Raw genomic sequence first — 24,931 nt, forward strand, 5'->3', positions numbered from 1 at the left:
TTACTACGGACAAAGCTAGTGGAAGTGATGGAATTCCAGCTGAGCTATTTCGAATCCTAAAAGATGATGCTGTGAAAGTGCTGCACTCAATGTGCCATAAACTTGGAAAACTCAGCAATAGCCACAAGACTGGAAAAGGTCGGTTTTCATTCCAGTCCCAAAAAAGGACAGTGCCAAAGAATGTTCAAACTACCATACAATTGCACTCATTTCACATGCTAGCAGGTAATGCTTAAAATCCTTCAAGCTAGGTTTCAACAGTACATGAAACAAGAAATTTCAGGTGTATAAGCTGAATTTAGAAAAGACAGAGGACCCAGAGATCAAATTGCCATTTTCTGTTGGATTATACAAAAAGCAAGGGATTTCCAGAAAAACATCTATTTACTTCTGCTTCATTGACTATGCTAAAGCCTTTGACTGTGTGGATCACAACAAACTGTGGAAAATTCTTGCATGAGATGGAAATACCAGACCACCTGACCTGCCTCCCGAGAAACCTGTATGCATGTCAAGAAGCAACAGTTAGAGACAGACATGGAACAACAGACTAGCTCCAAATTGGGAAAGGAGTACATCAAGGTTGTATATTTGTCACTCTGCTTATTTAACTTATATGCAGAGTACATCATGTGAAATGCTGGGCTAGATGAAGTTCAAGCTGGAATCAAGATTGCTGGGAGAAATATCAATAACCTGAGATATGCAAATGACACCACCCTAAAGGCAGAAAGCAAAGAGGAACTAAAGAGCCTCTTGATGAAGGTAAAAGAGGATAGTGAAAAAGCTGGCTTAAAACTCAACATTCAGAAAACTAAGATCATGGCATCCGGGTCCATCACTTCATGGCAAATAGATGGGGAAACATGGAAACAGACTTTACTTTCTTGGGCTCCAAAATCACTGCAGACAATGAATACAGACATGAAATTAAAAGAGGCTGACTCCTCAGAAGAAAAGCTATGAGGAACCTAGACTGGGTATTAAAAAGCAGAGACATCACTTTGCTGACAAAGGTCCATCTACTCAAAGCTATGGTTTCTCCAGTATTCATGTATGGATGTGACAGTTGGACTATAAAGAAAGCTGAGCACCAAAGAATTGATGCTTTTGAACTGTGGTGCTGGGGAAGACTCTTGAGAGTCTCTTCAACAGCAAGGAGATACAACCAGTCTATCCTAAAGGAAATCAGTCCTGAATATTCATTGGAAGGACTGATGTTGAAGCTGAAGGTCCAATACTTTGGCACCAGATGCGAAGAGCTGACTCATTTGAAAAGACCTTGATGCTGGGAGAGATTGAGGGCAGGAAGAGAACGGGGTGACAGAGGATGTGATGGTTTGATGGCATCATCAACTTGATAAACATGAGTTTGAGCAAACTCTGGGAGATGATGAAGGACAGGGAAGCCTGGCATGCTGTAGTCCATGGAGTTGCAAAGAGTCGGACCCAACTGAGTGACTGAACAACAACAACAAAGCTGTTATTTCTTTCAAGAAAAAACCTAGGCGTGGAATTGACTGGGTCATATGGTAGATGTATATTTAACTTGTTAAGAAACTGCTGAAATTAGGGTGCATCCATACAGTAGCAATAAAAGGATGAAGAGTTCATATGGAAAAAATAATAGATAAGTCTCAAAATAATTATACCAACTCAAAAAGTCTGACAGAAAATAGTGCATAGTATATGATTCCATTTTCTATAATATGCTTGGGAATACAAAATAAACTATAGTGACACAAAAGAATCTATGGTTGCCTGGGCATCAGGAGAGGGAGACTATAGGGACAAGAGAGAAGGATTAGAGAGGGACTGATGGATCTTCTGGGGCTGAGGTGATCATGGTGATGATTTCATGAGTATATGAATATATCAAGGGTATCAAATTGTTCTTCTAGTTATATACAATTATTTTATGTCAGTGATGCCTTTAACAGTGAGCGGTTAAAATTGTCATGAATAAAAATGTTTTCTATATCCAAAAAAAGATGTATAATGTGATTAACATAATTGACACTGCTGTATGTTATATATGAAAGTTAAGAGAATAAATCCCCAGAGTTCACATCATAAGGAAAAGATCTTTTTTCTTTATTTTCTTTCTTTATGAGTTGATGGATGGCCATTAGAATTATTGTGGTAATTTCGCAATGTATGTAAGTTAAATCATTATGTTATATACCATAAATTTATACAGTGCTATGTGTCACTTATGGGGATTCCCAGGTGGTTCAGTGGTAGAGTCCACATGCCAGTGCAGGAGAAGCAGGAGTCGTAGGTTCGATCCTGGGTTGGGAAGATCCCCTGAAAGAGGAAACGGCATCCCACTCCAGTGTTCTTGCTTGGAAAATACCATGGACAGAAAGGCTGGTGGGTTACAGTCTGTAAGGATCACAAAGAGTCGGACATGACTGAGCAACTGAGCACACACATATGTCAATTATATCTCAGTAAAACTGGATGAAAATAAAAGAAACTGCCGAAGTGTTTTCCAAAGAAATTGTATCATTTTACATTCCCAGCAGCAAGGAATAAGAGTTCCAGTTGTCCTGCATCCTTGGCAATATTTTTAATGCCTTTGTCTTTTAATTTAGCCATTCTGATAGATTCATGGTGATGTCTTATGATTTTAATTTGTATTTCTCTCATGACTAGTAATCGGAGAAGGCAATGGCAACCCACTCCAGTACTCTTGCCTGGAAAATCCCACGGACGGAGGAGCCTGGTAGGCTCCAGTCCACAGGGTTGCAAAGAGTCGGACACGACTGAGCGACTTCACTTTCACTTTTCACTTCCATGCATTGGAAAAGGAAATGGTAACCCACTCCAGTGTTCTTGCCTGGAGAATCCTAGGGACGGCGGAGCCTGGTGGGCTGCTGTCTATGGGGTCACACAGAGTTGGACATGACTGAAGTGACTTAGCAGCAGCAGGAGCATGACTAGTAATACTGAGCATCCTTCAGTTCAGTTCAGTTCAGTCACTCAGTCCTGTTCGACTCTTTGCGACCCCATGGACTGCAGCACCCCAGGCCTCCCTGTCCATCACCAACTCCCTGAGTTTACTCAAACTCATGTCCATTGAGTTGGTGATGCCATCCAACCATCTCATCCTCTGTGGTCCCCTTCTCCTCCCACCTTCAATCTTTCCCAGCATCAAGGTCTTTTCAAATGAGTCAATTCTTTGCATCAGGTGGCCAAAGTATTGGAGTTTCAGCTTCAGCATCAGTCCTTCCAATGAATATTCAGGACTGATTTCCTTTAGGATGAACTGGTTGGATCTCCTTGCTATCCAAGGAACTCTCAAGAGTCTTCTCCAATATCACAGTTCAAAAGCATCAATTCTTCAGCGCTCAGCTTTCTTTATAGTTCAACTCTCACATCTATACATGACTACTGGAAAACTATAGCTTTGACTAGATGGACCTTTGTTGGCAAAGTAATGTCTCTGCTTTTTAATATGTTATCTATGTTGGTCATAACTTTTCTTCCAAGGAGCAAGCATCTTTTAATTTCATGGCTGCAGTCACAGTCTGCAGTGATTTTGGAGCCCCCCAAAAATAAAGTCTGTCACTGTTTCCATTGTTTCCCCATCTATTTGCCATGAAGTGATGGGACCAGATGCCATGATCTTAGTTTTCTGAATGTTGAGCTTTAAGCCAACTTTTTCACTCTCCTCTTTAACTTTCATCAAGAGGCTTTTTAGTTCCTCTTCACTTTCTGCCATAAGGGTGGTGTCATCTGCATATCTGTGGTTATTGATATTTCTCCAGGCAGTCTTGATTCCAGCTTGTGCTTCCTCCAGCCTAGCGTTTCTCATGATGTACTGTGCATATAAGTTAAATAATCAGGGTGACAATATACAGCCTGGACGTGCTCCTTTCCCGATTTGGAACCAGTCTGTTGTTCCATGTCCAGTTCTAACTGTTGCTTCTCGACTTGTATACAGATGTCTCAGGAGGCAGGTCAGGTGGTCTGGTATTCCCATCTCTTGAAGAATTTTCTACAGTTTTCTATGATCGACACAGTCAAAGGATTTGACATAGTCAAAAGAGCAGAAGTTGATGTTTTTCTGGAACTCTCTTGCTCTATCAATGATCCAACAGATGTTGGCAATTTGATCTCTGGGTTCTCTGTCTTTTCTAAATCCAGCTTGAACATCTGGAAGTTCATGATTCACATAATGTTGAAGCCTGGCTTGGAGAATTTTGAGCATTACTTTGCTAGCTTGTGAGAGATTTACTTTGCTAGTGTGTCACATGTTTATTTCCTATCTAAATGACTGAAATGTCTCCTCTAATATTTATTTTTAATTGGGTTGATGGTTTTCTCATTACTGAATTTTGACATTCTTTTTGTATTCTGAAAGGAAGTCTTATATCACATGTGTGCTTTGCAAATATTTTCTCCAAAATCTGTTCCTTGTTTTCTCATTCCATTAACCAAATCTTTTGAAAAACAGAGGTTTTAAATTTTGATGAAATGACAATTTACTGATTTTTATCAACTGTACACTAGGAGTGATATCTAAAAAATTTTGATAACCCAAGTTCATTAACTTTGTCTATGTTTTCTTCTAGAAACTTTTATAGTTTTAGTTGTTAAATTTTGGTTTATGATCCTTCCTTTGAATTAAATTTTGTAATGGGGCAAGGGATTGAAATTCTAGTTTCGTTTGTGATTTTGTATGTAGACATCCAGTTGTTCCACTACTATTTGTTGAAAAACCATTTTCTATCCACTTTGAACTTTTCTCCATCTCCACCTTTGTAAAATATCCGTTGTCAATATATGTGTGGGTTTATTTCTGAACTATTTATATTCTATTTTATTCATCTGTTTGTCTATCTTAGGTCAAAACCACACTGTTTTGATTGCTGTAGTTCTATAAGTTTTGAAATTACATTTTTTTTAACCCTTCAAGTTTGCTCTTCTCTTTCAAAGTTGCTTGCATTTCTATGCGAATTTTAGAATCAACTTGTAAATTTCTTTTTAAAAAAGCCTGCTGGGGCTTTCTAGGAATGCATTGATTCTACAGATATATTGGGGAAGAATTGGCTTCCTTACAAAATTTAGTCCTTCAATTCATGAAAAAGGTATCTCTCTCCATTTATTTAGGTCTTTTCTAATTTTTCTCAATAATGGTTTCTGTTTTCAGTTTAAAGGTTTCACTTCTTTTGTCAGATCTGTTCCTAAAGGCTTTATAGTTTTTGGTCTACTATAAATGGTATTGATATTTTTAAAAAATTTAGCTTCCTGTAGTTCATTGCAAGTATATAAAAATACAACTGATTTTTATTTATTGGTCTTATATCTTGCAACTTGGCTAAACTCACTTATGAGTTCTGGTAGCTTTTTTATAAATTCTATTGAATTTTCAACATAAGCAATCACATCTTCTGCAAATAAAGACAGTTTTGCTTAATCATTGGCAATCTGGATGTATTTCATTTCTCTTTCCTGCAGGCTTAAAGTAAAGTAAAGTATTAGTCACTCAGTCATGTCTGACTCTTTGTGACCCAGTGGACTGTAGCCATCAGGCTCCTCTGTCCATTGAATTCTCCATGCAAGAATACTGTAGTGGGTTGCCATTTCCTTCTCTAGGGGATCTTCCTGACTCAGGGATTGAACTCAGGTCTCCTGCATTGCAGGCAGATTCTTTACCATCTGAGCCACTAGTGAAACCCAGTACAAGCTAAAACCATTAGTAATACTGTTGAACAGAAGTGGCTTGAGAGAGAATTCCCTAGTGATCCAGTGGTTAGGACTCCATGCTTTCACTGCCATGGGCTGAGGCTCAATCTCTAGTTGGGGAAACTAAGATCCCATAAGCCCCATAGTGCAGTCAAAAAAAAAAAAAAAAAACAGGCTACAGAGTGTTGGATTTTGTCAACTTCCTGATTTCAGAATTTAGCAGAAAGCTATAATGAAAATTGTGTAGTACTCTCATAAAAATAAACCAGAAGTGAACCAATCACTTATGGTCTATTTATTTATTAGCCATGCACATGGCTTTCAGGATCTTAGTTCCTCAACCAGGGCTCGAACCTAGTACCTGGCAGTGAAAGCCCCTAATGCCAACCACTGGCCCTGTTCAACTGATTTTTGACAAAAGAAGTTTTCAATGGAAAATAGTAGTCATTTCAACAAATAGCACTGAGTCAACTAGGTATACACATGAAAAGGAAGCTGGATTCTCTAGTTGACATCATATTTCAATACAACAGTTAACTCAAAATGGACCAAAGACCTAAATGGAGAAACTAAACCTATAAAACCCTTAGAAGAAACATAGGTGTAAATATTCCAAACTTTGGATTCTTATGTATAACAACAACAAAAATAAACCTCATTATAATTAAACATGATGTCCTCATGCTTCGGAGGACATTATCAAGAAAGTGTTTGTAAATGGTGTATCTGATAAGGGTCTAGTATCCTGAATATATATATAAAAAACTCTTACAACTCAGCAATAAAAGACAGATAATCCAATATAAAAAGGGGCAAAGGATTTGAATAAACATTTCTCAGAAGAAGATCTGAAAATGACCAATAAGCACATGAAAAGATGCTCAGTATCACTAGACATTAAAGAAATGCAAATCATAACCACAATGAGATACCACTTCACACTCACTATGATGGCTATAATCAAGAAGACAGAAAATAACAGGTTTTGACAAGGATGTAGAGAAATTGGAACCCTTTTACATAGCTGGTAGGAATATAAAATGGTACACCTGCTTTGGAAGACAGTTTGGTAGTTTTTAAAAAAGCTGAACACAGTTTCTATGTGATGCTACAATTTCACTGTTAGTTATATACTCAAGAGGATTAAAAATATATGTTCTCACAAAAACTGGCACATGAATATTCATGCCACTATTGTTCATAATAGTCAAAAGATGGAAACAGCCCGAATGCCTATCAGCTTACAAATAGATAAATAAAATATGTTGCATCCTTACAATATATTATTTAGCCAGAAGAAATGAAAAGCTGCTTTATGTTATAACATGAACCTTAAACATTGTGCTGAGTGAAAGAAACCTGTCACAAAAAAGGTTACATGTTGTATGATTCCATTTACATTAAATGTCCAGAACAGGCAAATCCACAGAGTCAAAAGTACATTAGTGGTTCCCAGGGGGTTGGAGGAGGGGGATGGAGAGTGACTGGTTGTACAACTTTGTGAATATACTGATAGCCACTGAACCATACACTTTGAAGGGTTATGATACATGAATTATATATCAATTTTTTAAAAAAGAATTTTTGTGTAGTGAATAGCCATGACAAAAAGGTAGTATTTTCCTCCTGAGATGACTGCCCATTATAAGGTGACAAATTTAGAATTCCTCTCTTATCATGTACCCTATTGCATGGGCAGGTATTTTCCCAGCTCTCTCTGCATCACCCTATGGGAACTGGGACCCAAGGAACTGGTAGAAATGCAGATACTCTAGCAAATGGTATTGTTGGTATTATTAAACTGCCACTTGTCTTTGACCCTGGAGTCTTTTGCCAGCATCTATGAAACTGTGTCTAACTAACTTGTTAACTTGTATGTAGGGTAAAATCTCAGATTTTTTAAGGTTCTGGATGGGGACCATAAAATTAATTTAGTTCAGCTTTCTTATTTTACATATTACAAAGCTAAATTACATAGCTATGTATTTATTTCAAGAAAGCCAAGAAAGAAGAAGTCAATAGGAAGAAAAAATTGGTTTCTTTATGGAATGGGTTTATCAGACCTTGACAACTATGTCCTTAATTTGTGAGCATTTGTCATGCCATATTTCTTCTTATTTGGTAGATTCATATTAAAGTACCATTTTAAATGTATGACTCCAAAGAGGATTCTCTGACCTTTCCTTAGTGTTATTTGCTGACCTAAAACCTTTTTCTTCCACCTGTAATAGCATCTTTGAAGGAGAAAAGAGATCTATAATGAAGATTCACTGGTGTAAATAGAGATTTCTGATCAATTTATCCTTGGCTATCAGGAAAACTGTGGTGGTATCAAAAATAATCTAAAATGCATTTGATTCTTGAAGTGTATCATAATTTCATGATAACTTTTATAAGATGGATATCTGCTAATTTATATAGTTCTTGATAATAAGTTGGGTTATTTCACTACTTCTGTACCCTCGTTCTTATATGTCATCAGGGATTGTTCTAGTTCTTGGCAAACAATTCATGTATTAGTTTGTTTTTCTTTTAAACTGTCCTTGGATTTCAGAGTTCTTATATATATAGCCTTGTGTTCAATGATGGCTTAGTTTATAATATCTTATCAAAACTGATTTTTAATTTGTATAACACACTCTGCAAGGTCATGACCATCATATTATGACAAAATTTAGCATATTTTTGCTGAGTTTTTTTACATATATAAACAGTATTTTATAAAGTTTTTTTTTTTAAAAATAAGTACATGCCCTAAGACTTAAGGCAAAAAATTAATATATGAATAAATTGTCTTAAAAATAATAAGCTTTACTACTTTATGCAATAGTATTAATAAGGCAGTATTCTAGAATTTAATATATTCTTTTATCTTGGTTGGGTCACAGTGAGTCTAGCTGAATTTGCTCCTTTAATGTTGCATTTTCTCTGTAATAATATTTAGCACATTTTATTGTACTTGCTTGTTTATATTGATTCCCTTCCTCCAGACTGCAAACTATTCAAGAACAAGCTATGTGTTTGTCTTTTCAGCTCTAGAACCTGTGCCAGTGTCTGGAACAGAGTAGGCATCCAGAAATGAATATTGATCCCCCAGGCAGATCATACGTTTAGAAAGGTAGCTCACAGTCAACTAGATTTTACCAAAAAGCCAATTAGATGATATATATTTACAGGGAGCTTTCTATATATTCCCTGGTGGTTCAGACGGTAAAGCATCTGCCTACAATGCAGGAGATCCATGTTCAATCCCTGGGTCAGGAAGATCTCCTGGAGAAGGAAATGGCAACCCACTCCAGTACTCTTGCCTGGAAAATCCCATGGATGGAGGAGCCTGGTAGGCTACAGTCCATGGGGTCGCAAAGAGTTGGACACGACTGAGCTACTTCACTTTCTTTCTATATATTAATATATATGGAAACCTGAAATAATCACTGTTAATGGGCTGAATTGTATACTCCCAAAATTCATACACTGAAGTCTTTTTTTTTTTTTAATTGAAGTATAGTTGATTTATAATATTGTGTTAGTTTCTGGTATACAGCAAAGTGATTTCATTATATACATACATATATTCTTTTTCATATTATATTCCATTATGGTTTATTATAAGATACTGAATATGGTTCCCTGTGCTATACAGTAAGACCTTGTTGTTTATCTATTTTATGCATAGTAGTTTATATCTGCTAATCCCAAATTCCTAATTTATCCCTCCCCTACTCCCTTTCCCCTTTGGTAACCATAAGTTTGTTTTCCATGTCTGTGAGTCTGTTTCTGTTTCATAAATAAGTCCATTTGTGTCATCATATATTGAAGTCTTAATCCCTGGTATCTCAGACTATACACTGTATTTGAAGATAAGGTCTTCAAAGAGATAGGTAAGATGAAATGAAGTCATTAGGGTGGGTCCTAGTGCAATATGATCCATGCTCCTATAAGAAGAGATTATTAGGACAGAGAGACACACAAAGGGAAAGCCATGTGAAGACACAGAGAGAAGATGGCTATACTCCAGCTAAGCAGAGAGGCCTGAGAAGAAACCAACCCTATGGTTGCTTTGATCTGAGATATCTAGCCTCCAGAATTGTGAGAAATAAATTTCCTTTTAAACCACCAGTTAGTGGCACTTTGTTAAAGCAGCCCTAGAAAAGACTAAAATAGCTGGCAAACTAACATAGTAACTAAAAGATTGGTTTGGTAAGTATGGAATTTTAAAAAGAAATCTCATGGTCCTGTGAGAATATTTATATACACTACATTAGAATTTCTTTTCCTCTACAGAAAATACACAATAGTAACCCAGTGTTTTTCTCTTGTATCTTTCCTTTACACAAATTTGCACACACACTGACATGCCTTATGCTTTCTCTAATAAGGTTTCATGGTTCTTTTTTTCTTTTTTTAAACAACGTAATCCCTCAGTTCCTGGATGGAATCACAGTAGAAGTAACAGTTAATTTCCCGTCACACGTCTTATATTCTCTAAAGCAGCTTCTAACTTCTGGGTAACTAGGGGATATCATCTGCTTCTCCTGCCTTACTAACTTACTAGCACCGTACATGAACCAGGAAATGTATCTTAGAAAACTATGAATGATAAATGGAATTAGTGGATCCACAAAGAGAAAAGTTAGTTTTCTTATGAAATCTTATTTTTCTTCAGGTTTAATTTCAGAAATAGAATTAACTTAATTTTATCACAGGAAAGGGCCATGTATAGTAGTCTTTTCAAAGAAGACAACTGTTTTATGATGTGATTTGTTTTCCAGAAAAATTACAAAGAATGAATAGTTACAGCTTTCCTCAAAGCAAAGTAATGTTACAATCTTCTGAAGTTAGTGTATTTCCAGCAAGATATACTCAACTCTGGAAACTCATGTAGGTAGCTGCTTTGACAAAATAACAAAACCCATTAGCTAATTTCTCAGTCGAATAATATTTCTAGCCATAGCAGAATATTGATAGTCCATCAAATTTAGTTTGAGAGTACATCCCTGGGATTCTATAAGGACACAAATTAATTCTCAAGAGTAATATATTTCACAAGGAACTTCAAATTATGTATTTTCTAACATATAGTTATTTTTTTTATGGAGACACAGATAGAAATATTTTCTAATGAAACAGTACACAGTGGCTAGACTTCAGATTTCCTCTTTTCAGGATAAGAATTAGGGGAAACATGGAAATTTTTATCCCTGGAATTATTGATCAAATGAAAAATTAAGCATTAAGTGACTTCAGGTAAGATGAATTCACTAGGAAGAGCTGAGTATAAAGTGCCAGAGAACTAGCTGAAATGTGAAAACAAAATCAGGAGAATTCATGAGTGTGTTATTTTTATTGGCTGGTGTTATTGTGTTAAGGACCACATTCAATCAACCAAATCAACTGTTGATTCTGTTTCCATCAAGATGTCTATATGTGCTTCCTGATTGACTTAGGACCAGCTCAGAGGAAAACTGCTCTACTCTTAGTCTTGTATGGCTCATTTTTCCTTTCTAATGATGGAAAACAGATGGAGTCATTATACTTTTGCAAAATTTCCCTATTCCCCTTTTTCCCACTAGGCCTTCCTGCTAAAACTGGCAAGAAGAGAGAAGCAAATTGAAGATAGCCGTACTTAGATTTAATCAACCCCAAAGCCTTTTATTTCCATTCCACTTTAGCTGAATGTTCCCAGGGTCACAGCCTAGTTTGTACAGAATTTAACACTCAAACCATTTACTTCAGAATCACTTATAAAGAACTTGTTTAAAATGTAGATTCCTCATGGACCCCACCCCAATGATTCTGATTCAGTAGGTCTAAGGTGGAACCCATAACATTCAATTTGATAAAGCCCTCTGTGATTTTTTTTAAGAATACTTAAATATATGTATATATGTGTATATATTTGGCTGTGCAGGGTCTCAGTTGTGGCACTCAGGATCTTCAGTTTTTGTTGCAACATGAGAACTCTTAACTGGGGCATATGGGATCCAGTTCCCCAACCAGGGATTGAACCTGGGCCCCTTGCAGTAGAAGCATGGAGTCTTAGCCACTGGACTACCAAGGAAGTCCCCACTCTGTGATTCCTATGCAAGTGAATTGCTGACCACACTTTGAGGAACACAGCTATGAACAGCTGTGTATCAAAGTGTGGGATTGTTGAGAGAACTCTCATTTGAAGTCCTCTGTTTTCCTTGTAAAATAGGTGAGTTTGTCTTCTTTCTTGACTGTCATCCCATTAGTTCAGTTCAGTTCAGTCCCTCAGTCATGTCCGACTCTTTGCGACCCCATGGACTGCAGCATGCCAGGCTTGCTTCCCTGTCAATCACCAACTCCAAGAGCTTATTCAAACTCATGTCCATCAAGTCAATGATGCCATCCAACCATCTCATCCTCTGTCATCCCCTTTTCCTCCTGCCTTCAATCTTTCCCAGCATTAAGGGCTTTTCCAATGAGTCAGTTCTTCCCATCAGGTGGCCAAAGTACTGGAGCTTCAGCTTCAGCATCAGTCCTTCCAATGAATATTCAGGACTGATTTCCTTTAGGATGAACTGGTTGGATCTCCTTGCAGTCTAAGGGACTCTCAAGAGTCTTCTCCAGCTCATCCCATTGGCACACTCCTATACATCCATCAGTATCAAAACCAAAGTAAAACTCTTTGTAAATTCTCCCTACCCAGTTGATCAATCTTGAGTCACTAGGGTACCCCATGCATGTCTTGATTGTGGTACTTATAATACATGGTAACAACTGCTTCTGTCTCCTTAAATCTTGGTGTTTCTTGGGTTCTGTTGTTTTTCTTCCTCTTTCCTTACTCTTTACACCTTCCCTGGGCAGCACTTACATCCACATTCATGGATGCAGCTGCTGCTGCTAAGTTGCTTCAGTCGTGTCCGACTCTGTGCGACCCCATAGATGGCAGCCCACCAGGCTCCCCCATCCCTCGGATTCTCCAGGCAAGAACACTTGAGTGGGTTGCCATTTCCTTCTCCAATGCATTAAAGTGAAAAGTGAAAGGGAAGTCCCTCAGTCATGTCCGACTTTTAGTGACCCCATGGACTACAGCCTACCAGGCTCCTCCATCCATGGGATTTTCCAGGCAAGAGTACTGGAGTGGGGTGCCATTGCCTTCTCTGATGGATGCAGCTATAACCCATTAATTGGATGATTTTCAAATCAGTAACTCTAGCTTACATATCTCTGAATCTCCAGATCCAAACCTCCATTGGTCTACTGGGCATCTTTACGTGACTGTTTATAGATATCCCATATCTCAGTGTCAAAAACTGAATTTATTTTCTTTGTGTCCCCAGTGTCTTTCCCAAACCTGCTCCTCCTCTTCTGTTCTTCTGAAAGGCACCAACATGTACTCAGTTTTTGAAAGCAGAAATTAAGCAATCATTCTCATTCCTTCCTCCCTCCTCCCTTCATTCAATATTGTTAGACCTTCTTCTGAGATATTTCTCAAATTTCTATTCTCCGTTCCCCCACTGCTACTACATTGGATAAAATCCAGTTTATTATAGTATTTGGTAGTTTGGGTAGAGCCAAGAGTAAATAAAGGTATTGGAAAAAAGTAAATAAGTATACATTGATTCTTCAGAAAAAAAGTCTTCCATGTTTATTCCATTCCTAAAGATGTTGAAAAGATAATTAGAAAGAGGGAAGTATAGAGTAATATGTTAGCCAAATCCTTGTCTTTCAAAGCACAGAGAAAATAAATGATGTTCAAGATTAATAAGCTAGGGCTTCCCCAGTGGCTCACCAGTAAAGAATCCACCTGTAGTGCAGGAGACACGAATTCCATCCCTGGGTCAGGAAGATCCTCTGGAGGAGGGCATGGCAGCCCACTTCAGTATTCTTGCCTGGAGAATTCCATGGAGTTCTGGTGGGCTACAGTCCATGGGGTCACACAACCAAAGTGACTGAGCATTCACACATGCAAGATCACTAAATTAAAAAATGGCAGAGAAATATATTTAAAATATCACAAGGATAAAATGAGCCAAACCCAGAATGTGGGAAATTCCTTGGCACAAGGGACCTGGATTATTTTTTTAAATGAGTATTAATAATTAATATTAATATTAATAATCCAATAGTCCCTTGGACAGCAAGGAGATCAAACCAGTCAATCCTAAATTAAATCAACCCTGAATACTCATTGGGAGGACTGATGCTGAAGCTGAATCTCCAGTGTTTTGGCCACTTGATTCGAACAGCCGACTCATTGGAAAAGACCCTGATGCTGGGAAAGACTGAAAACAGAAGGAGAAGAGAGCAACAGAGGATGAGATGGTTGGATGGCATCACTGATTAAATGGGCATGAACTTGAGCAAAGTCTGAGAGATGGTGAGGGACAGAGATCCCTGGCATGCCGCAGTCCATGGGATCTCAAGTAGTCAGACATGACTTAGTGACTGAACAACAACATGGGAAAATCTATAACAGATCTATTATAGATTTTAGAGATTTAAGAAACATGTCAGATTAGTGCAATATGCTGATTTTGTTTAGATATTAATTTAAATAGAAGGTATTTGGGGGACAGTTGGGGAGATTTGAACTGAATGTTATTAAGTGATTATGATAAAGTTATTAGAATTATGTTTGTAAAAATTCTCCTCAACCTTGTGAAAATACATACCAAAGTATTTATGAGTAAAAAGATATTATGTCAAAGATTTGCTTTAAAATACCCCTGGTCAAACCATATACAAAAATTAACTCTAAATGGATCATAGAGTTAAATATGAAAACCTAAAACTATGAAAATGCTAGAAGAAAACATAGGAAATATATTTTAAATCTTGACTTTGCCAAAGATTTCTTAGCTATAATACTCAAACACAGTACATAAAACAACAAACTGATAATTGGACTTCATCAACATTAAAAACTTATGCTATCTATATGATACTGTTAGGAGGCTAAAAGGACAAACCAAGGGCTAGGAGAAAATCTTTGCAAAACATATATTTGATAAATGTTGTTAAAGAGTCTGCCTGCAATGTGGGAGACCGAGGTTCAGTCCCTGCTGGAGAAGGAAATGGAAACCCACTTGAGTATACTTGCCTGGAAAATTCCATGGACAGAAGAGCCTGGTGGGCTACAGTCCATGAGGTCATAAAGAGTGGGACATGACTGAGTGACTAACACTTTCACTTTTATATAGAGAGTATATAAAGCACTCCTAAATTTCAATAATAAGTAAACAAACTGATAATAAAATGAGTATGAGAAAAGAGCATAGCAGGTCTTGTTGCTTACATGTCACACATCTCCAAGAGAACTTAGAGTCATTACTGAGTTTTGGACACCCTCTGAATGTTTTTTTATATTAACGATTGAGAATTTTATTGTGTATACCTGGAACAATGGATCATGTTATACTATCTTGTCCAGATTGTTTTGCACTAACATCAAGTTGATCATGCACATGTGACTTCATTGTTGGGGTCCTGAGTTCTGGTTGCTATAGCTGGTTGCATAGCAGTATATGTCCACATGCCCAGCTCTCCATAAAAGCCTTGGACTTTGAGTCTTTAATGGGCTTCCCTGCACAGAGAGTTTTCACAGATGTCCCTGTAGTTCACAGCCAGAGAAAAAGTATGTCCCATGGGACTCCAGATGGAAAAGAACTTAGAAAGCCTATACCTAGTCACTCTGGACTCCACCCAGTAGATATTCTTATTCCTGTTGCTCATGCTCTATAAACTCTTTCTGTGACAGATGTTAGCCATGTGTAAAACCTACTGCTGAGTCATGTGAGTTCTAGTAAATTAGCAAATGTGAGGGTGCTCTCAAGACATTTGAGGTGATAGGAAAATAATTTGAATAGAAACTTCACCAAAGAAATATAAGAGTGGCTAGTAAGTACATTCAGAGCTGCATAATGATATTAGTGATCTGGGAAATGCAAAATAAACCACAATGAGATATTGTTTTGTACCTTTTGGAATGGTTGAAACTAAAAAGATTGATCATACATAACAAGTACGGGGGAAATTGAAACTCTCATACACTGAATGTGTAAATATGAAATGGTACAGCCGTTTTGGGAAAACAGTTGGGCAGTTTCTTGAAGTTCTACACATGCCTACCACACAATTCAACCATCCCACTCATATATATATATATATATATATATATATATATATTTACCCAAGGGAAAAGAAAGCATGTGTTCATACAAAGACTTATACATGAATGTTCATTACAGCTTTATTTGTAATATGTCAAAACTGGAAACAATCCAAATGTCCTTCAAGAAGTGAATGGATGAACTAATAGTTGTATATTAATCTGTTCAATAGATAGCTATTCAAAGCAACCAAAATAAAAGAACTATGGATCCACACAATATGGATAAATCTCAAAATAATTATACTTCATGGAAGAAGTCAGATAAAAAGAGTATATACCATATGATTCCATTTATTTAGAACTCTAGAAAATGTCAACTATAGTGTCAAAAACTGATACTGGTTTCCAGTTTGGGGAAGGGGTATGGGAAGAGGCATGTTTCCCAGGTGGCTCAGCGGTAAAGAATCTGTTGCCAATACAAGAGATACTGGAGACAGGGGTTCTTCCCTGGGTCGGGAAGATCCCCTGGAGGGAGAAATGATAACCTACTCCACAATTCTTGCCTGGACTATCCCATGGACAGAGAGGCCTGGCAGGCTATAGTCCACGGGGTTGCAAAGAGTTTGACGCAACTGAGATGCAGAGGATATGAGAAAACCTTTTTGGGTAAGGGATGTGTTCATTACATTGACTGTGGGATGATTTCATAGGTGTATGCATATTTTGAAACTTGGCAAATTGTACACTTTGAAATATGTGCAATTCATTGTATGCCAATTATGTAAAAATATAAAACTAATAAATGCCATTTAGGAAAATGGTGGCCCAGCACTACAAATTTTACCTTGTTGTCTTGTGTTCCCAGCAATCTAAATTGTTTCCTTTGCAAACAACAAAGCAAAGGCACAGTTTCCAGGCACTGACCAAGGAACAGAGAAGCTGTATATTGGAGCTGAAAGTTACACTTGACCCCTGCCCCACCGACTGGTTAGCTAAGGAGATAAAACCTGAAATTATAAGAAATTCTAGGGAACAAGCAGAAAGAAAAGTCCTGGATGAAGCAACTTTGGCAAAATGTTCATAATTTGTGTAGCTGAATAATGGGTATATGGGACTTTCTAAAACAAAATGTGTCATTAATTTTGAGTTAACAGAAGAACTGTTATGAGTTAATAGAACTAAAGCCCAAAACATTCAGAATTGGTTGCCTATTGGTAATGGAACCGTGGGGAAAGGGGTAGTCATTTTTTACTGATTAAATTTGTACGTAGTTTGTATATTGCTTTGTTAAAAATAAAAACAATTTTGCAAAAACTCAACATCAGACCTGGGTAAAAAAAGTTTTCTTCTTCCCTTATGTGAAGTCACTAAGTTGTTTAACTCAGTTAATGATTCATGCAGTAAATTTAGCCATTTTGATGATTACTTGATTTTTGAAAGCTGAAATTTTTTTTAAAGTTCTGATTTATTCTTATTTGTACAGTTTTGGTAGAAGAAAAGGATTATAAATTTGGAGGTTATAAATACTCAGATATTTGAATGCTGTTAGGTTTTATTTAAGAATATATAATTTTGGCAAGGCTTTATGAGATGAGAAGGATTATTGACATGCTGCGTTTATATATATATATGTAATTCTTGTACTTCCAGTTGAGAGGTATTTTAATTATATTCTATATCACTATTATCCTTCTTTGCATGATGGGAAGAAAATTTCAGGAACTTCATGTTTCCTCCTCTCATCACTTGACTTTGGGGGAATCTTTGACCACCATAAAGGAGAATTTTGAAAGATATATATTTTTTACATATTTTATAATATGTTTTAAAAATCTATACATCTGAGAAATTTGGGGTTATGAGAATTCAGAAAAAGAGTTCTGAATTCATAGTGAATTTAAAACAATTGCTCCTAATGGTACCCTAGTTGACTAAAGGAATTAGCTATTGATAAAGCTAAGAAATTAAGAACACAGGAAATGCCTTATTGGGTCAAATCAGTGACTCTCCAAGATATCAAAGGATATTTTGGTGGAATTACCTTGCACTTCATTACAAAGCAATAACCTCAAAATATTTTTTAAAACACCCTGAATATCCTAAAATGTCCTTTCATATATTATTAGGGATCTACAATCAGTGAACTTCCTAAATTTTCCTTTCACCTATTTATACTAGAGTCTGTGCAGCAGAGTTAAGGGTACAAACTGCAGTCAAACAACCCTAGGTTGGAATCTTAGATCTTGAACAAGTAATTTTCTCTGAGCCTCAGTCTCATCTTCTGTAAAATGGGGGTAACTGAAGCACCTACTTCACAAGTTTATTGTGAGTATGCAATGAGAAAATTCATGTAAATCATTGAGCTTAAGGCCTGACTATCAATACATATTAAGTCCTGTTACTTTGTATTTTCAGCCTACACATTTTCTTGGTGTTAGTAATCAGGTTCATTCTATTTATTAAAAGAGAAATCAAGACTTCCCTGGTGGTCCAGTGGTTAAGACTTTGTGCTGCGAATGCAGGGGGGTGCAGGTTTGATACCTGATCAGGGAACTAAGATCCCACATGCTGTGTGGTGCAACCAAAAGATTAAAAAAAGAGAGAGAAATTCATTTTTACAATAAAGGCTGGGCTTTGAAAAGGTGAAATAGCCAGTCATCTACATGGTTTGATTTTAAGAGTATCAGGAAGATTCCAACCTCTTCATTTCCCCTCCCTGCACATAAATACAGCATACTCTATCAAGAAAGCTCCATTTCCTTATTGACTGTGATGAAAATTCAGATGTCACCAGGATGTACATTCAAACCAAAAATTGAAGACAGGTGAAATTTAAAAAATTAAAAAACAAAACAAAAACAGATATCCACAAAAGGAATGATTAAATGAAGAATCGACGGGTTTTGATTTCCTGGGGAGAGACAAGGACAGGCACTGAATTCAGGAGGAAATTGGGGCAAGAGGTGTTAGGAACTACTAGAGAAATGAAACTCTCCAGAACATTATGGTTAGGGAAACTATTTAGTGGAGTGCATTTTTTCCCAAGATAAGAATCACCTGGCTCATTTGTTAGACAAAGGGACTCACAGGCCCTTGCCCTGGAATGTGGTAAATATAGGGTGGGGTTAAGGAATCTGAAGGGTTAATGAACACTCAGGGGATTCTTAAGACCTGAAAAGTTTGAGAAAAGCTGGAGAGCTTAGGAGGCCAGGTTTTGAAATCAGAACACTTGGACTCAAATCCTAGCTCCTGTCCTTAAGGATGAATGATCATGAAGTTATAGGAGGCCAGGTTTTGAAATCAGAACACTTGGACTCAAATCCTAGCTCCTGTCCTTAAGGATGAATGATCATGAAGTTAGTTAACCACCTTCAACCTTAGTTTCCATCTCCATAAAATGTTTGGGGATTAAATTAATTAATTAAATAAATTAATGTGTACAAGACATTTATCTCACAGTAGACACTGAAAAAAATAATTGGCATTTTTATTTTCAAGTGTCTTTCATTTCAGTTCACTTATTCTTATATATGAATCCTTAGAGTCTCCTGGGCAAAGTACCAAAGTGGTCAATGATTTTCTAGAACTTTTTGTTTGCTTTCTAACATGTCCTTATCTTTGAAGCCAGAGTTGGAGAAATTAGCATTGTTATTGTGATCAGCTGTTCTGGGTCACCTTTTATATCTTTATGCCTTATCATGTAAATTAGGCATTCAGAATGTCAGAATTTCTATTCAAACCCTTTTCCATAGACACTGATGTCACCTGTCCCTGGCAAGTTGATTTGCCTCAGAGTTACAAGGTTTTCAGACTTTAGCCTTCTCTCTGAGTTCCACCTTGAAAAAACCCAGTAACACTCGACTTTGAGTTACAGTTTAAGCAAGGCTTTGAAAGCTCTTCAGACATTGACTTCCAGTTTAGAAGGAGCAGAGTGTCAGAGAAACAGAAATGAAAAGACAGAGGAAGACAATGCAGGGAAAACGTTAAACACATATCAACAGTAAAAAGGGCAAGACCATGAAAAAAGAGACAGAAAGAGACAGGCTGACAGTGCCAGATAGAGGAAGGGGAAGGGTGAGGAGACCCAGAGAGAAACAAAGATTGAGAAAGCAGCATAGACAGAGCTAGAGGTGGGGACAGAGACAGACAAGCACGGAGAGAAAGAGATCAAGACATGGTCTGGGAGGAAAGCTCTATTATTAATAAAAGTAGCTTTCTATGGAAATTTCCCTAGAAGTTGAAAAAGGAAAAATCCATTTAACACAATTTTAAAGTAATTACTATGGGAAAGGCACTACTTGGAAATTGTGGTGGATATACAAGCTTTTCAGTTACTGGGTTGGAGAAGGGTGTGTACCACAGAAGTGTTGCAGGAAGGCGGACCCCTTCCAGGGCCCGAAACTGAGCTCTTGTCTAACACTCAGAAATGAATTGTCCAAGGAGACACATGTGCTGACAAAGCAAGAGACTTTATTGGGGAAGGGCACCCGGGTGGAGAGCAGTAACGTAAGGTAACCCAGGAGAACTGCTCTACAGCATGGCTCGCAGTCTCGGGTTTTATGGTGATGGGATTAGTTTCTGGGTGGTCTTTGGCCAATCATTCTAATTCAGAGTCTTTCCTGGTGGCGCAGGCATCGCTCAGCCAAGATGGATACTAGCAAGAGGGATTCTGGGAAGTGGACGGACATGCGATGTCTCTAGACCTTTCCCAAACTCTTTCAGTTGGTGGTGGCTTATTAGTTCCATATTCCTTATCAGGATCTCCTGTCATAAAACAACTCATGCAAATGGTTACTATGGTGCCTGGCCAGGGTGGGCAGTTTCAATCAGTGTGCTTCCCCTAACAGAAGGTGATAAGCAACATTAAGAAATAAATGTTTCTTAGTTCAGAGAAGGAAAGAATGGTTTCAATTAGGGGCTGGAGGAGGAAGCCTTGAAGCTGGACCCTGATGTCTGAATAAGGGTTTAACAGGTGGAGGGGAAATAAATTTTCAAACAATAAGAAGGGCATTGGTAAAAACTTTGAGCAAGGTAAGGAAGAGATGTGTTCAGAAAAAAAGGAATGGTATGATTTGGCTATAATTCAAGTTACAAGTAAAGGAGTACTGGGAGAAAACTAAAAAAGCATTTTTTATTGCAGGAAGAGGGGTTGAAGATAAGATTGAGGAGCAACTGAGGGTTTCTGGGACAGGGGAGTAACAAGTTTGTGAGTGGGAAGCATTAGAAGAACAGGAACTGGAAGCCAGGTAGTGAAGATAGGAAGGATACTGTTGCTATTGTGCGTTCCAAGGCATAAGTCCTATCAGCTATCTCCTGAACATCCCTTCCTCTCTCTTTTACAGTGTCCTAGTTATTACTGCTTGGATCAGTAATGGTCCAAAGTCTTGACTGAAGGAAGAAAATAAAGTCAAGGGAGAAACTGAAGACAACCTGTAAGTTTCTAATAGAATGATAATGTTATTACTGTTACTAAGTCCAAGCTCACTCTGCTCACCACATGACAGGCCAGTGAATCTGAGAGATGAAATGTTGAGGCAAGGAATACAACTTGATTCAGAAAGCCAGCTAACTGAGAAGGTGGCAGACTAATGTCTTAAAGAAACCATCTTGTTGGGGTCTGAATGCCAGGTTATTTTATAGAGCCAGAGAGAAAGAAGCAAAGAGAAACTAAAGTCAAAAGGCAGAATAGAGAGAGAGACAGTGAGGAAGTAAAATGAAAAGGGTCTTCAGTCTTGCAAAACATCTCTAGGAAGGGCCAGTGTTTGGAAGGAGTGTGTTAATCTCTTCTTTTTTGTAGCCATTCACAGGTGGGCAGGGTCATATTATCTCTCTGTGAGCTGAACAAAGGCACTTTAACAGGCAGAGGAGCAGGGTCCTTTGAGGCAGGCCATTATGTATGATTATAGTAAGAATAGTAACAAAAACCAAGTCAAAGAAACATTTCCATCAGGGAGTCAGAATTGGTTCTTCTCTGCAACATTACCAGAAATTGGTTTGGAGGAGATAGGTTTAGTTTTTGGTATGCAGTGTTAACAGATGAAAAATGTCACCTGCCAGATCAGTAAACAAAGGGTGTTGCCATCATCAAGACAGTAGTCACTGCAGCAACCCTGACTGTGCACCCAGAGGGGATTCAGGCTAGAGAAGAGCGGGATACTGGCCCTTGATAGTTAAGGTGCATATGAAAGGAATGATTTCAGTGAGCCCAGACTCTTGCATCTTCCCATACCTAGAAACCTGCTAAATTCATCAACAAGATGTCTGGTTTTCTTTAATTCACAGTAATATTTTGATGTCCTGACTACCTGGATTTTCTTGCCAAACTCCTATATGTCCTGACTCCTCCCTTACCTTGTTGGAGCAGGGCCTCAGAGCTATCTGAGAGTCTATCTTCTGGGCCTAAGTTCTCAGAAAATCTGCCCAATAACACATAATTCTCAACTTTTAGGTTGTGCATTTGACATTAGAGATGCTAGTGTGATTTTTATAAGATGTCCAGGAGGTGATGTGGACATTTGAAGAGTTTGCTGCTCTGAATCCTGGAAATAGAATATGATGTATTCCAGGAGGTGGAATGAAATAGTCTCTGTGGGAAGAGTTCTTATATGTTTCTTTTTAGCCCTGAGATTCTTTTCAGTTAGACTCTAGGACCCTGTGTTAAGGGTTCGTGACTCTCAGTAGTAGATTGAAATTAGTTTCACTCTTCTATATGATTGTCTTCTACCCCTAAGACACCCTTCCAGACCCAGAGGAAAAAGAGAGAGGGAATTAATAAACAGTTATATGCTATAGGAAGTAGGATGGAATGAAGTGTTCTCTTTTTCCAGATGAGCATGGCACCTGCCTGCCTAGGTGGGTTACTCCAGCTGATAAGCACAGAGTAACAGCAGATGGTATGAAAATACAGGTGACAAAATGAGCTGGCTTTGTGTTGATTCATGGTGTCCTATTTTGCTCCTCCAACTAGGGAGAAGATATTCTGCTGATTTTTACAGAACTGATAGGACTAGCTCAAATAGCTGAGGACAGAACCCTACTGTCTCTATGTGGGTACTTGCTTCTTCCTTAAGAATGCCTTAGACCTCAGCCCTCAATGATGTGGGGCGGGAGGGTGATTTGCTGTGAATAGAAAGGGGGTGAGGTCAGATGCAGAAACACATCGCTATCTCAGGACCTGTCATCATGTGCCTCTCCTTGTGATATATCTTAGGTCCCTCCTTTCTTTCATGGTATTACAAAAGTTTGCCTCCCTCCATCCCCAAAGCCCACAGTGCTGCAACCACATCCAGAGTAAAATATCCCTTAAGCACTTAAAAAAATGTGTAGCTTTGTCCTTAAAACATGTAGATTTCAATAATGAGGAATGGGTACCTGGGTTTTCTGTATATGCGTGTATGCTAAATCGCTTCAGTCGTGTCTGACTTGACAGCCCCATGGACTGTAGCCTGCCAGGCTCCTCTATCCATGGGATTTCCCAGACAAGAATACTGGAGTGAGTTGTTATGCCCTCCTCCAGGGGATCTTCCTTACCCAGGGATCAAACCCATATCTCTTGCACTGGCAGGCATGTTGTTTACCACTAGCGCCACCTGGAAGATCCCCTTGGTCTTCTGTAAGTAACCTCTTTCACTCTGCTAGCTGCTGCATACCTTGAAGCAATTGATCTAGTGCAGTGAATCTCACTGACAAAATACATCTGAATAACCTAGTTCAGTTCAGTTCAGCCGCTCAGTTGTGTCTGACTCTTTGCAACCCCATGGACTGCAGCACACCAGGCCTCCTTGTCCATCATGAACTCCTGGAGTTTACTCAAACTCATGTCCATTGAGTCAGTGATGCCATCCAACCATCTCATCCTCTATCATCCCCTTCTCCCACCTTCAATCTTTCCCAGCCTCAGGGTCTTTTCTAAGGAGTCAGTTCTTTGCATCAGGTGGCCAAAGTATTGGAGTTTCAGCTTCAACATCAGTCCCTCCAATGAACTCTCAGGACTGATCTCCTTTAGGATGGACTGGTTGGATCTCCTTGCAGTCCAAGGGACTCTCAAGAGTCTTCTCCAACACCACAGTTCAATAGCATCAATTCTTTGGCACTCAGTTTTCTTTATAGTCCAACTCTCACATCCATACAGGACTACTGGAAAAACCATAGCTTTGACTAGATGGGCATTTGTTGGCAAAATAATGTCTCTGCTTTTTAATATGCTATCTAGGTTGGTCATTAACTTTTCTTCCAAGGAGTAACAGTCTTTTAATTTCATGGCTGCAGTCAGCATCTGCAGTGATTTTGGAGCCAAAAGAAAATAAAGTCAACCACTCTTTCCCCATCTATTTGCCATCAAGTGATGGGACCTGATGCCATGATCTTAGTTTTCTGAATGTTGAGCTTTAAGCCAATTTTTTCACTCTCCTCTTTCACTTTCATCAAGAGACTCTTTAGTTCTTCACTTTCTGCCATTAAGGGAGGTGTCATCTGCATATCTGAGGATATTTCTTCCGGCAATCTTGATTCCAGCTTATGCTTCATCCAGCCCAGCATTTCTCATGATGTACTCTGCATGGAAGTTAAATAAGCAGGGTGACAATAAACAGCCTTGACATACTCCTTTCCCTATTTGGAACCAGGGAATAACCTAGGGGAGCCCTTTAAACATACAGATGCCCAGGCCCATCTTGTGGTTATAATTCCTTTGGTTTGGGAGGTAGGACCCAGAGCTATGTATGCTTTACAAGCTTCCTGAGTGATCCTCATTTACATGAAATGTGTTATCAGAAAATTAAATTATTTCCATCTTGCCCTTTGACAACACTAGCTGGGGCCTACTGGCCTCATGTCCCATTCCCTAGTTGTATTAGCATCATCAATTTAGTGAGCACAAGTTTCACAAAGGGAAAGATATTAAAATGTGTATTCTCAACCCCCATCCTATAACTACTTAATCAGAATCTCTGAGAACAGGATGCTAGAATTGGCAGTTTTACAAACACCACAGTTACATATAGTGCACTAGTCTGCAAATCTAGTGCACTAGTCTGCAAATCACACTTTGAGAACTACTGATCTGAGCCTGGGAAGTTAAAGTTGGCAGGAGCAATGTGGTTTGGGGCACAGTGGAAAGAAGAGGTAGATCGCATCAGCTGTTGAGTCACTGCAGCT

The 24,931-nt window shown here is 38.3% G+C and overlaps 1 long non-coding RNA gene across 2 annotated transcripts in view; it reads left to right on the forward strand.

Moving 5' to 3' along the window:
- Positions 1–24,931, forward strand: part of LOC113887314 — a 49,508-nt gene that overhangs the window by 18,199 nt on the left and 6,378 nt on the right. For both annotated transcript variants that reach the window (XR_003509703.1, XR_003509702.1), the window contains exon 4: positions 21,118–21,207. This is a non-coding gene — a long non-coding RNA (uncharacterized LOC113887314). The remainder of the gene's footprint in view (positions 1–21,117; positions 21,208–24,931) is intronic.

Source organism: Bos indicus x Bos taurus, chromosome X (assembly GCF_003369695.1).
Source record: "Bos indicus x Bos taurus breed Angus x Brahman F1 hybrid chromosome X, Bos_hybrid_MaternalHap_v2.0, whole genome shotgun sequence".
Classification (NCBI taxonomy): domain Eukaryota; kingdom Metazoa; phylum Chordata; class Mammalia; order Artiodactyla; family Bovidae; genus Bos; species Bos indicus x Bos taurus.